This window comes from Acomys russatus, chromosome 1, assembly GCF_903995435.1.
Source record: "Acomys russatus chromosome 1, mAcoRus1.1, whole genome shotgun sequence".
Lineage (NCBI taxonomy): Eukaryota > Metazoa > Chordata > Mammalia > Rodentia > Muridae > Acomys > Acomys russatus.
In genome coordinates, this window is record NC_067137.1 from 37,840,098 (window position 1) to 37,850,309 (window position 10,212).

Genomic DNA, 10,212 nt, shown 5'->3' on the forward strand with positions numbered 1-10,212 from the left:
GCGCCTTCCGGGCCCTCAGCTCTCGGTGTCCTAACTCGACCCAGCTCCGCCTCGCCTCTGTCCCCGGGTGACCGCGGGGAAGGAAGGTGGGAGCCATTGGGCAGGCTTTCAGACGAGTGAGGCCTTCTTCTTGATTAGAATCCCATTTAGCGACTTCGTATTAAAGGGGCTTTGAAGCCTGGCCTGGCCTCAACTACCAGCTTAATACCGCAGGCGCTGGTGACAGGATGAGGGCGGGAAACCTGCCACAGTGCCCTGGGGATTAGCCAGCCAAAGCGGATCGGTGTGCAGTTCATCGTCCTGCTCCCGGAGACCATGTCTCCATTGTCAATGAAAATGTTGAGGGTACTGTACATAAACGTCTGAATGTACATTTATTTGCACCTTGGCGGCTCAAGGCAGAGAGTCCAGGAACCGGAATCCCAGTTACCCACTCACCTGTGAACAGGAGCCACTACCTACCCCCTAACTCATGTAGTTGATTTCCCTACTCGATCCCTTGAGTTTGAAATAGTGGTGGTTTTGCAGCCTTTTTTTTTTTTTTTTTAAAGTTCTGTGTTTACTGTTTGTGGTACTGGATATTATTAGCCCCAAATTTCAAGTTATCTTCCTGAAAAGCATAAAACTGTCATTCAAATTTCTTTTTTGTGCAATGTCCCACATGATTTTCAACAATTACTGACTTTGTACATTTTTTTGGCATGTTAGGTAAACCTAGTCTATACAACCAAGGTATAAAATGGCTACATGCACATTCATGTCATACCTAGTTAAAAAAAAAAAAAATCACCCCCATAAATTAGATGTCACAGCTGTGTATGGCTTTTTAGTTATAGAAATGTTACAGTGTTTCTTCTTTTGAGTGTCCAGGCTCCATATCCTCCAATTGGTAACTTTAGTAGACTGTAGATTATATTTTTGTGTCCTCTAACTCTTGTGCAGTGCCATGCTCAATAAAGCAATGAGCTCTAGTAAATGGTAGGTCAGTGGTTCTCACCCTTCCTAATGCTTTGACCCTCATGTTGTAATGACCCCCAACCATAAAATTATTACACTGCTACTTAATAACTAATTTTGCTGTTATGAATTATAAATATCTGAAATACAAGGTGCCTGTAATGCAACCCTCAAAGGGGTGGAGACCCACAGATTGAAAGCCACTGTGCTAGTTTTTAAAAAGCTCCTGCTGGTCCACCTTATAACAAGAAACTCTAATTTTTCAGGGTAAAGTCCTGATTTCAAGTAATTGGTTTGGTTTGGTTTTGGGGGGCGGGGGGTTCCGAAACTGAGGCTCTCTGTGTAGCCTTGGCTGTCCCAGACTCACTCTGTAGACCAGGCTGGCATTGAACTGACAGTGATTGGCCTGCTTCTGCTTCCCAAGTGCTAGGATTAAAGGCATATGCCACTACACCCAGCTGATTTCCAGTAAATTTTTGCCATTCACAAATCAGGGTTCAAATTACAATTTGAATTTGAAGCTCATCTTTGATTTAGCAATAGTCCATACCTTTAGGATAAAAGAGCTCCATGTGGAGGAAGTGAAGAGCCATGGGAATACCTCAGAGGGCCATACTGGATAAAGACTGCACAGCTCAACTGGCACATAACAGCTTGGTGTGGTGGCCTATGCCTATCATCCCAGCAGTAGGAGGTTGACACAGAACAGCCAGGGCTCTGTGGAGAGACTCTAAAAGTTGAAGCTGACAGTCTTTTTTTTTTAAAGATTTATTTATTATGTATACAGATCTCATTATAGATGGTTGTGAGCCAACATATGGTTTCTGGGATTTGAATTCATGACCTTTGGAAGAGCTAGGCTCATTTTGTAACCGTGCCCAGGCATTCCTGACTTAGCCTCCCAAGTGCTGGGATGACAAGACTTCAAGGTTTTTTTGGTTTGGTTTGGTTTTTCAAGACAGGGTTTCTCTGTGTAGCCTTGGTTGTCCTGGACTCACTTTGTAGACCAGACTGGCCTTGACTTCACAGAGATCCACCTGCCTCTGCCTCCCAGTGTGCTAGGATTGCAGGTGTAAGCCACCATGCTGGACTAGAGCCTTAAGTCTGAATCTAGGGCCTTCGGACTTAAAGTCTGGTAGCTTGCCAGTTGAGCCACCTGAGGTCCCAGGTTTCACGTTTTTATTCTTTCACTCTCAAAATATTTTTTTAGAAATATGATCCTCCTAGGTAACGTTTTCATTTTATATATATAACTGGTTGCAAAGCTTCAAATTTCCATCATAAATGTATGTCACTTAACTGTTAGATCATCCTTTTACTATTTGCTAGTAAAAATAAATACTTCCAATCTCACAGCACCACAATCCCCTTTGATCTTTTTTATAGTCAGCCTCCTTCCACTATTCGTCTATGTGACAAAGAGCATACACATGCAGTAGAAATCATGGCATGTCAGTTCCAAAATTAGGTTTTTACAGACTCTTCCATCTCAGGTTTTCTTTATTCTTACTTTTTGGTTTGGTTTGGCTTTTTTTGGGGGGGGGTGTTTTTGTTTTTGTTTTTTTAGTTTTTCAAGACAGGGTTTCTCTTGTAGTCCTAGCTATGGTTTTCTTGGACTTGCTTTATAGACATGGGGTTCATAACCATCTGTAATTCCAGTGCCAGGTAATCAGATGCCCTCTTCTCACCTCCAGAACTAGGCATGCACATGCTACACAGACACAGTACAGACAAAACAACCATAAAAATACATTTAAGAAGGTTTGCAGCTGGGCGTGGTGGTACACACCTTTAATCCCAGCACTCCTGGGAGGCAGAGGCAGGCGGTTCACTGAGTTCGAGGCCAGCCTGGTCTACAAAGTGAGACCAGGACAGCCAAAGCTACACAGAGAAACATCTCGAAAAACAAAAACAAACAAACAAAAAGAGGTTTGCTGTTTTATTATCCTAGTTAGGGACAAATTGCTAGATAGCCATTACCATGTTGTCTTGATTTAGGTTCATCTTAACATCAGAAATAGCTTGTTTCTTTTTTTGTTTTTGTTTGTTTTAGATTTAATGAGGGTGCCAGGAGTGCTTTAATCCCAACACTCAAGAAGCTGGTTTACACAAGGAAACCTGACCCAAATCTTGAGATTTATTGATCCCACTCTATGAAATAAATTATTCAGTAATAGACTGCAAGTCAATTTAAGTAGAACTTGTTATTAGACATATGTGGTTTTGTGTCTCCACAAATACTGAATACTGACTTAAAAAAAAAAAAAACTGTCTAAATGAATAGAGACATAGCCCCAAGGACAAAGCTCAGTGCTTGCCTAGCATACAAGAAGCCCTGAGTTTAATAACCACCACTGCATAAATCAGGCCTGGTGGCGAAATCCTGTAATCCTAGCACTTGGGAAGTGAAATCAGGAGAATCTGTTCAAGCTCGTGCTTGGCTACAAGGGAAATTTTTTGCTATCTGTAAAGTTGGTTTTTTTTTTTCTCCTAATGCTTGTTCTAGCTCCCAAATAATGACATGGAGACATTCCATGTATTAATGGGCTTTAAGCACTCTTAATCCATGCACACTGGCCTGGCTGCTTCCCAACCACTTGCCCCTTTACCTGCCAACTAGTCTCACTTTGGCTGCTACTGCTCCATCTATGTCCTCATGGCGACCTCTCATGGCCTGGCGACCTTCTTTCTCTCTCTGCTCCACTTGGGACCCCGTCCCCCCTCCCCCCAGGATTCCAAGTCCCACTTCTACTCTCCTGCCCAGCTATTGGCTGTTCAGCTCTTTATTAACCAATCAGAGATGATGGAGAACAGTTTTTAGACAACACTGAGACAGATTTTTCAATAATAATGACGCCACCCATGTCCAGACTTCACCAGATCTCTGGGTGCAGAAATCAGCATTTGAATACACAGTGCACAAAACCATCCCCCAAAAGCTATCCTGGAAAACATGCCACCCTATATCCAAGAAGAAACTATAGAGATAATCGGTATAATATCTGTGTATACACATGATGCATACATGTGGAAATCAGAGAACTGCATGGCTCCAGGGACTGACCTTATTGGGGCAGTGAGGGAATGAAAAATGGCAGACAAAAAGGATGAGATAGAGTGGTCTAGGCTTTCTGATGAATAAGTCACAGCACCACAGGCACAATGTCTTTATTACACACAGCTGAAGAAAGAGGCAGGGTTAGCTAACCTCAGTTGGAACACTTTCTGTAAGTACTATAAAAGGAACTTTTTAAAAATTTTATTTTATTTATTGCATATGAGTGCTTTACAGAAGGTGGCACCAGATCTCATTATAGATGGTTGTGAGCCACCATGTGGTTGCTGGAAATTGAACTCAGGACCTCTTGAAGAGCAGGTGGCGCTCTTAACCACTGAGCCATCTCTCCAGCCCCATAAAAGGAACTTTTATTCACTGGTTTCAGTTGTCTCAGAGGCGTATTTTATTTTATTGCCTCTGTCTGCTAATCTAGACCTAGTCCTGGAAGCTTCTAGCCTCCATACTATCTAACCTAGACCTTGAATGTTTCTGGCCTCTCAGACTGACTACTTAATAAGCTCAGTCCTTCTTGTTCTTACTGAGCTCTGGGCTGGCTAGTCAACTCAGCTGTTCTGGCTCAAACTCCATTCCCAGCTGACTTGTTCAATCTGGCGTCTCTCTCCCTCTGAATTGTTCTCCTTGAGCCAAAACTACTCTTCTGGTTACTCACTCTCTGGCTCATTCTGTTTATCTGTGTCCAGCTTGTTCTTTCATTCAACCTCTCTGTAAATCTCCCCCCTCCCCCACTTCCCTTTCCTCTCTCCTTTTGTGAGAATTGGGTGTATCCTATTGTCAAATGTTTCTCTGATTAATCACATTTTCTGCGACACAGTTTAGAACTTCCCTTTCAAACATGGGTTCTTCCTTCTGCATAATAAGTACCTTCATTGTTATGGATTAACCACACCGGGACTTAAGCTTTTCTTTACCTGATACTTGTTCTATACCAGGCTGGCCTTGAACTCAGATCTGATTGCCTGTCTACTGAATTAAAGGCCTGTTTGTATTTCAGCTGTATCACACAGACCTAGAAGGTCTTTGGATTTGATCTTTTGCCGGTGCAACCAAGTTCTGAATTAAAATTCCTCTATGGGGTACTAGAAACATGTTGGGGGAAGGGAGAGCACTACTACAGTGGATAGTTTCTGCACACATTGTCAACATATACACTCAAACGTGGCTGAGGCATTGAGGTCCTTGACATGGCCAAGCCTATGCCAACACCACACTCACTCAGGACGTTGCTTGCTCCCTACAGAGAACAATGTGGGAGGAATGGGTTCCCTCCGTCCACCATGTGGGTCATGAGGATCAAACTCAAGTTATCAAGCCATGATATCTATCTACTCGCTGAGCCACCTTGAAAACCACTTGTCAGCTCACAACTGTCTGTAACTCCTATTCCAGGAAAGACATCACACATACAGACAAAACACGAGTATACATAAAACTAAATTATTTTTTTAAAATGAGCCCTCAAGTCTCAAAAAAAATAAAATAAAATAAAATAAAAACAGAGGTCGGTCATGATGGTGTATGCCTTTAATCTCAAAAAAAAAAAAAAAAAAAAAAAAAAAAAAAAAGAGGCCAGGTATGATGGTGTATGACTTTAATCTCAAAAAAATTTTTAAAAAGGTCAGGTATGATGGTGCATGCCTTTAATGCACTCGGGAGGCAGAGGCAGGCAGATCTCTGTGAATTAAAGGCCAGCCTAGTCTACAAAGTGAGTCCAGGACAGCCAAGGCTAAACATAGAAACCCTGTCTCAAAAAACAAACAAAAAAATGTTATTACTTTCAAAACAACAAATGCCCAGCTCTAGGATGTGGAATTCAAATCTTTAAGTCAACTTAGAGGGAAAAGGCCTTTTAAACTCATTTGAAATCTATATTACATCACAACCCACTGTTCACATACATGTATAAAATAAAACTGGTATTACATGCTATATATAGTTCCTTGCTTAAAAATTAAAAGCTGGCTATTACTCATTAACTTTCCATTACTTTTTTTGTTTTGTTTTATTTTGGTTTTTGAGACAGGATCTCTCTGTGTTAGCCTTAGCTGTCCTGGAAGTCGCTTTGTTGACCAGGCTGGCCTCGAACTCAGTGATCCACCTACCTCTGCCTCCTGAGTGCTGGGATTAAAGGTATGTGCCACCACCGCTCGGCTCAATTTTCCATTACCTATTAATTGGTCCTAACTGAATTAAACAAATAAATAAAAAGTACAACTGGGGCCAAGGGTGATGGCACACACCTTTAATCTCAGTTGCTTATAGAGGCAGGCGGATCTCTTTTGAGTTCAAGACCAATTTGATCTACATAGTGAGTGCCAGGCCAGCCCAGGGATATACATGAGACCCTGTAGTGGGAGTTTGGGTTTCTTTAAAAATTTATGTAGAAGGGCGTGGTGGCGCACGCCTTTAATCCCAGCACTCGGGAGGCAGACGCAGGTGGATCACTGTGAGTTCAAGGCCAGCCTGGACTACAAAGTGAGTCCAGGATGGCCAAGGCTACACAGAGAAACCCTGTCTCGAAAAACCAAAAAAAAAAAAAAAAAACTTATGTAAACATGTTTTTGTTTTAATCCCAGGCGTGGGATATGGAGCTCCTTCATTGTCCACAGCAGCAGACCATTTGCCTTGTGCAGGGTCTGAGAGAGGCATGATCTTTGCCAGCTGCAGATAGTTTAATTTTGAGGACTCAGAGGGATGAAAGCACTGGAAGGAAGAAGGCAGCTACTGCTTTCCGGCTGCTGCTCCTGGTCGCTGTTGTTGCAGTTTCATGAGAATTTGGAGATACTCTATTAAGATTGGACTTATCCCAAGGAACCCGACGACCCTAATCAGCACCAAGTAGTCAAAAAAGAACTACACCCCCCGCCCATTAACCTTCTTTCTCTCCTACCAGGTGTTGGGGTGAGGGGAAACAGAGACATAAGAACCACAATAAAATAGATTAAAAGCCTACAAGACCCTGTCCCAATAAATAATCAGGGCATTTAAAGATAACCTAGAGTTCTTGTGGTTCCGAAGCGTCGCCAGTGTAGGTCCCCCAGGCTTGTGTCCCGAGCCCGGCAGGGCAGGGGAATTCAGAAGGACGCCCCAAAACCCGAAAGCTCTGCTTCCCCAGCTGTTTGTCGCTTAGAGTCAGAGCCAGATTGCCAGCCTCTGCGGGGAGGTTGGGGTCGGTGGGGTTATGCTACAGGGCTTTCCCAAGGGCCCTGTAAGCACGGAGCTAGGGGCAGTGGTTGGGCAGGCACCAGCAACTGCAACGGCAATTCTGCCTGATCAAGCATCCAGCGGAGTAAATGGAGTCTCAAGATGGTCATGGTGGCGTTGAGCCAAGCCAACTCTACTTGTGAATCAGGGATTTATAAAACCCTGGGAAGTGAGGGTGAATGTGTCTGATTCCCTAGAGCTAAAGGAGCAAGGATACCTCATCTACGTAGAGTAGTAAGGTAACAAGCAGACAGTACTTAATTATCCTGTGTGTGAGGGGACGGCACCTGGGTACAATTAGAGACCATTAGTGGGAGGCCGAGATCTCAGCAGGAGGTCTGGTACACTTCTTGGAATTCCTTGTGCCCTTACAAATCTGGAAATCGCCAATCAGGTGGGATGAGGGCCTCGCTGAAAAAGGGAGTCCTTTTTTCATTGTCTGAGCGAGGAACTGGCCATCCATAGAAGACCAGACTTCTACCTTAACCAGCAGGGTCCTACAAATTCTGACCTCAAATTATTTTGAACATTAAGTTTTACTCTTAAGTGGCCTTCCTAGTATTTTTCACTACTAAAAAAGTAAAAAAAAAAAAAAAAAACAAAACCCAACTCTCCAAGTGTTATTTTGGGTTTGAGACAGGGTTTCTCTGTGTAGCCTTGGCTGTTCTGGACTCGTTTTGTAGAACAGGCTGGCCTAGAACTCTAGAGATCTGCTGCCTCTGCTGGGATTACAGGCGTGTGCCACCACGCCCAGTTGATGCTAATTTAAAAAAAATATTTATTTTTATGTATATGGGTGCTCTGTGCATGCACACCTGCAGGCCAGAAGAGGGAGTCAGATCACATTATAGATGGCTGTGAGCCACCATGTGGTTGTTGGGAATTGAACTCAGGACCTCTGGAAGAGCAGGTGGTGCTCTTAACCACTGAGCCACTTCTCCAGCCCCTAACGCTAATTTTTAAAGTATAAATTTATTCATATGTATAATGCATGATAAGCATATTTCCCCCTTCATACCCATTAGTCATTTTTTAAACTTTTGAGGTGGCCTTAATTCACATTAGCTACAGTTGGTACTCAGTTCACTGAAAATGTTACTTCCTTTAAAGCTGGAAAATTTTTCCATTGTGCACACACCCATTTCTCTTTATCCATTCCTGACATTGGACATCTAGTCCCATTGTGGATAGGCTGCAACACTGATGTGCAAGTTATCTCTGTGGTACACTGACTTGGGAATCTTGTAAATGCCCAATATAGTAAGTACATCAGAGTTGCATCAAAGACTTTTAAGGTTTGTTTTTTAATATACCATGATATTTTGCTTGTACGTATGTATGTGTGAGGGTGTCAGATCTCCCAGAATTGGAACTCCTATTGTAAGCTGCCATGTAGGTGCTGGTAATTGAACCCAGGTCCTCTAGAACACTGTTCTTAACTGCTCTCCATAAATCTTGGGGCTGGAGAGATGGCTCAGTGGTGAAGAGCACTGACTGCTCTTCCAGAGGTCCTGAGTTCAATTCCGAGCAGCCACATGGTGGCTCGAATTCAGAGATCCACCTGCCTCTACCTCTCAAGTGCTGGGACTACAGGCTTGTACCACCACACCCAGACCAAACTAGTTTACTCTTAACCAGCATAAGGGGCTCTCTTTTGTCAATATCCTTACCAGCATGCTGTCTTCTGGAGTAGGATGTAGAGGGATTTTAATCCAGCAACAGGGTTACTCTAGCTTGAATACAGACAAGCCCTTGGTACACACCTTTAATCCCAAACAATAAAGGCAAAGTTAACTGGTAGAAGGAAGCAGGCATGTTTGAAAGTGACATCTAATTGGGAGGCAAAGTGACAAATCAGAGAAAGATTTAACAGAATGAGTCAGGATGGGGTTATGTTCAAAACTAATGAAGAGACAGAAAAAAGAGGACTTAGAGATGAAAGGGGATTTGGGGGGGGTGGTGGTAGAGAAGGGGGGAGGGCTGGGGGGGGGAGAGAACAGTTTACCAGGAAAGTTTTACAGACAGGTTGAAGCGAAAACAAGCTAGACACAGGTGAAGACAGAATGATCCAGAGAATGAGGAGCCAGTTTGAGGCCAAGCAGAGCCATTCAGACAGACGCAGAGAGAGGTCAGATTGAGCCAGAATAGCTGAGTTGAACTAGCTAGCCAGAGTTCAGAAAGAACTAGAAAGAGTGCACCTACTCAACACTAAATCTCAAGGCTGAAAACACTCTAGGCCTAGAATAGCAGACAGAGGCAGCAAAGCTCTGAGACAACAATTACATCAGGAGAATAAAGACACTTTTACAGGAAGAGGAGGGATAGGAATTGAAGAGATCGCTTAGCGGTTAAGAGCACTGTGATCTTTTGCAGGGGACCCAGGTTCTCTCCCTCTCTGAGACAGGGTTTCTCTGTGTAATAAAGCCCTGGCTGTTCTGGATTTGCTTTGTAGACCCGGCTGGCCTTGAACTCAGAGATCCACCTGCCTGGGGGAGGCCTCAGACAAGGTTTTACACACACACACACACACACACACGTCTTGAAGAAAACAAAAACAAAACCTACAATGCTAACTTTTCAAATTATGTTGCCTTGAAAATCATTTCTCTAACTTAGGTTAAAAAAAGTAATCACTATATAAAAAGACACGATTTTGAATATACAAGTGGTATGCAGAATGCTACAAACTAGATATTCCTGCCCCTACAATGCTCATGTAATTGAAGCAGTTTTCATACTAGACAAGGCACTCATCACCACATGATTAGCTTTTCTACTTTTCAAATGTCCACTTTATTCCATATGATACCTAACCAGATTATCAATTACATCTGAGGAAGAGATGACCCACGAGACTATCTGAAGAAATATAGTCCAATTTTACACAGTGCTAGGCACCACAGACAAGTGCACCACAATGTAGAAATATGGGTATCACCACTAAATTTTACAGAGATAGCAATAAACTTCAAAAA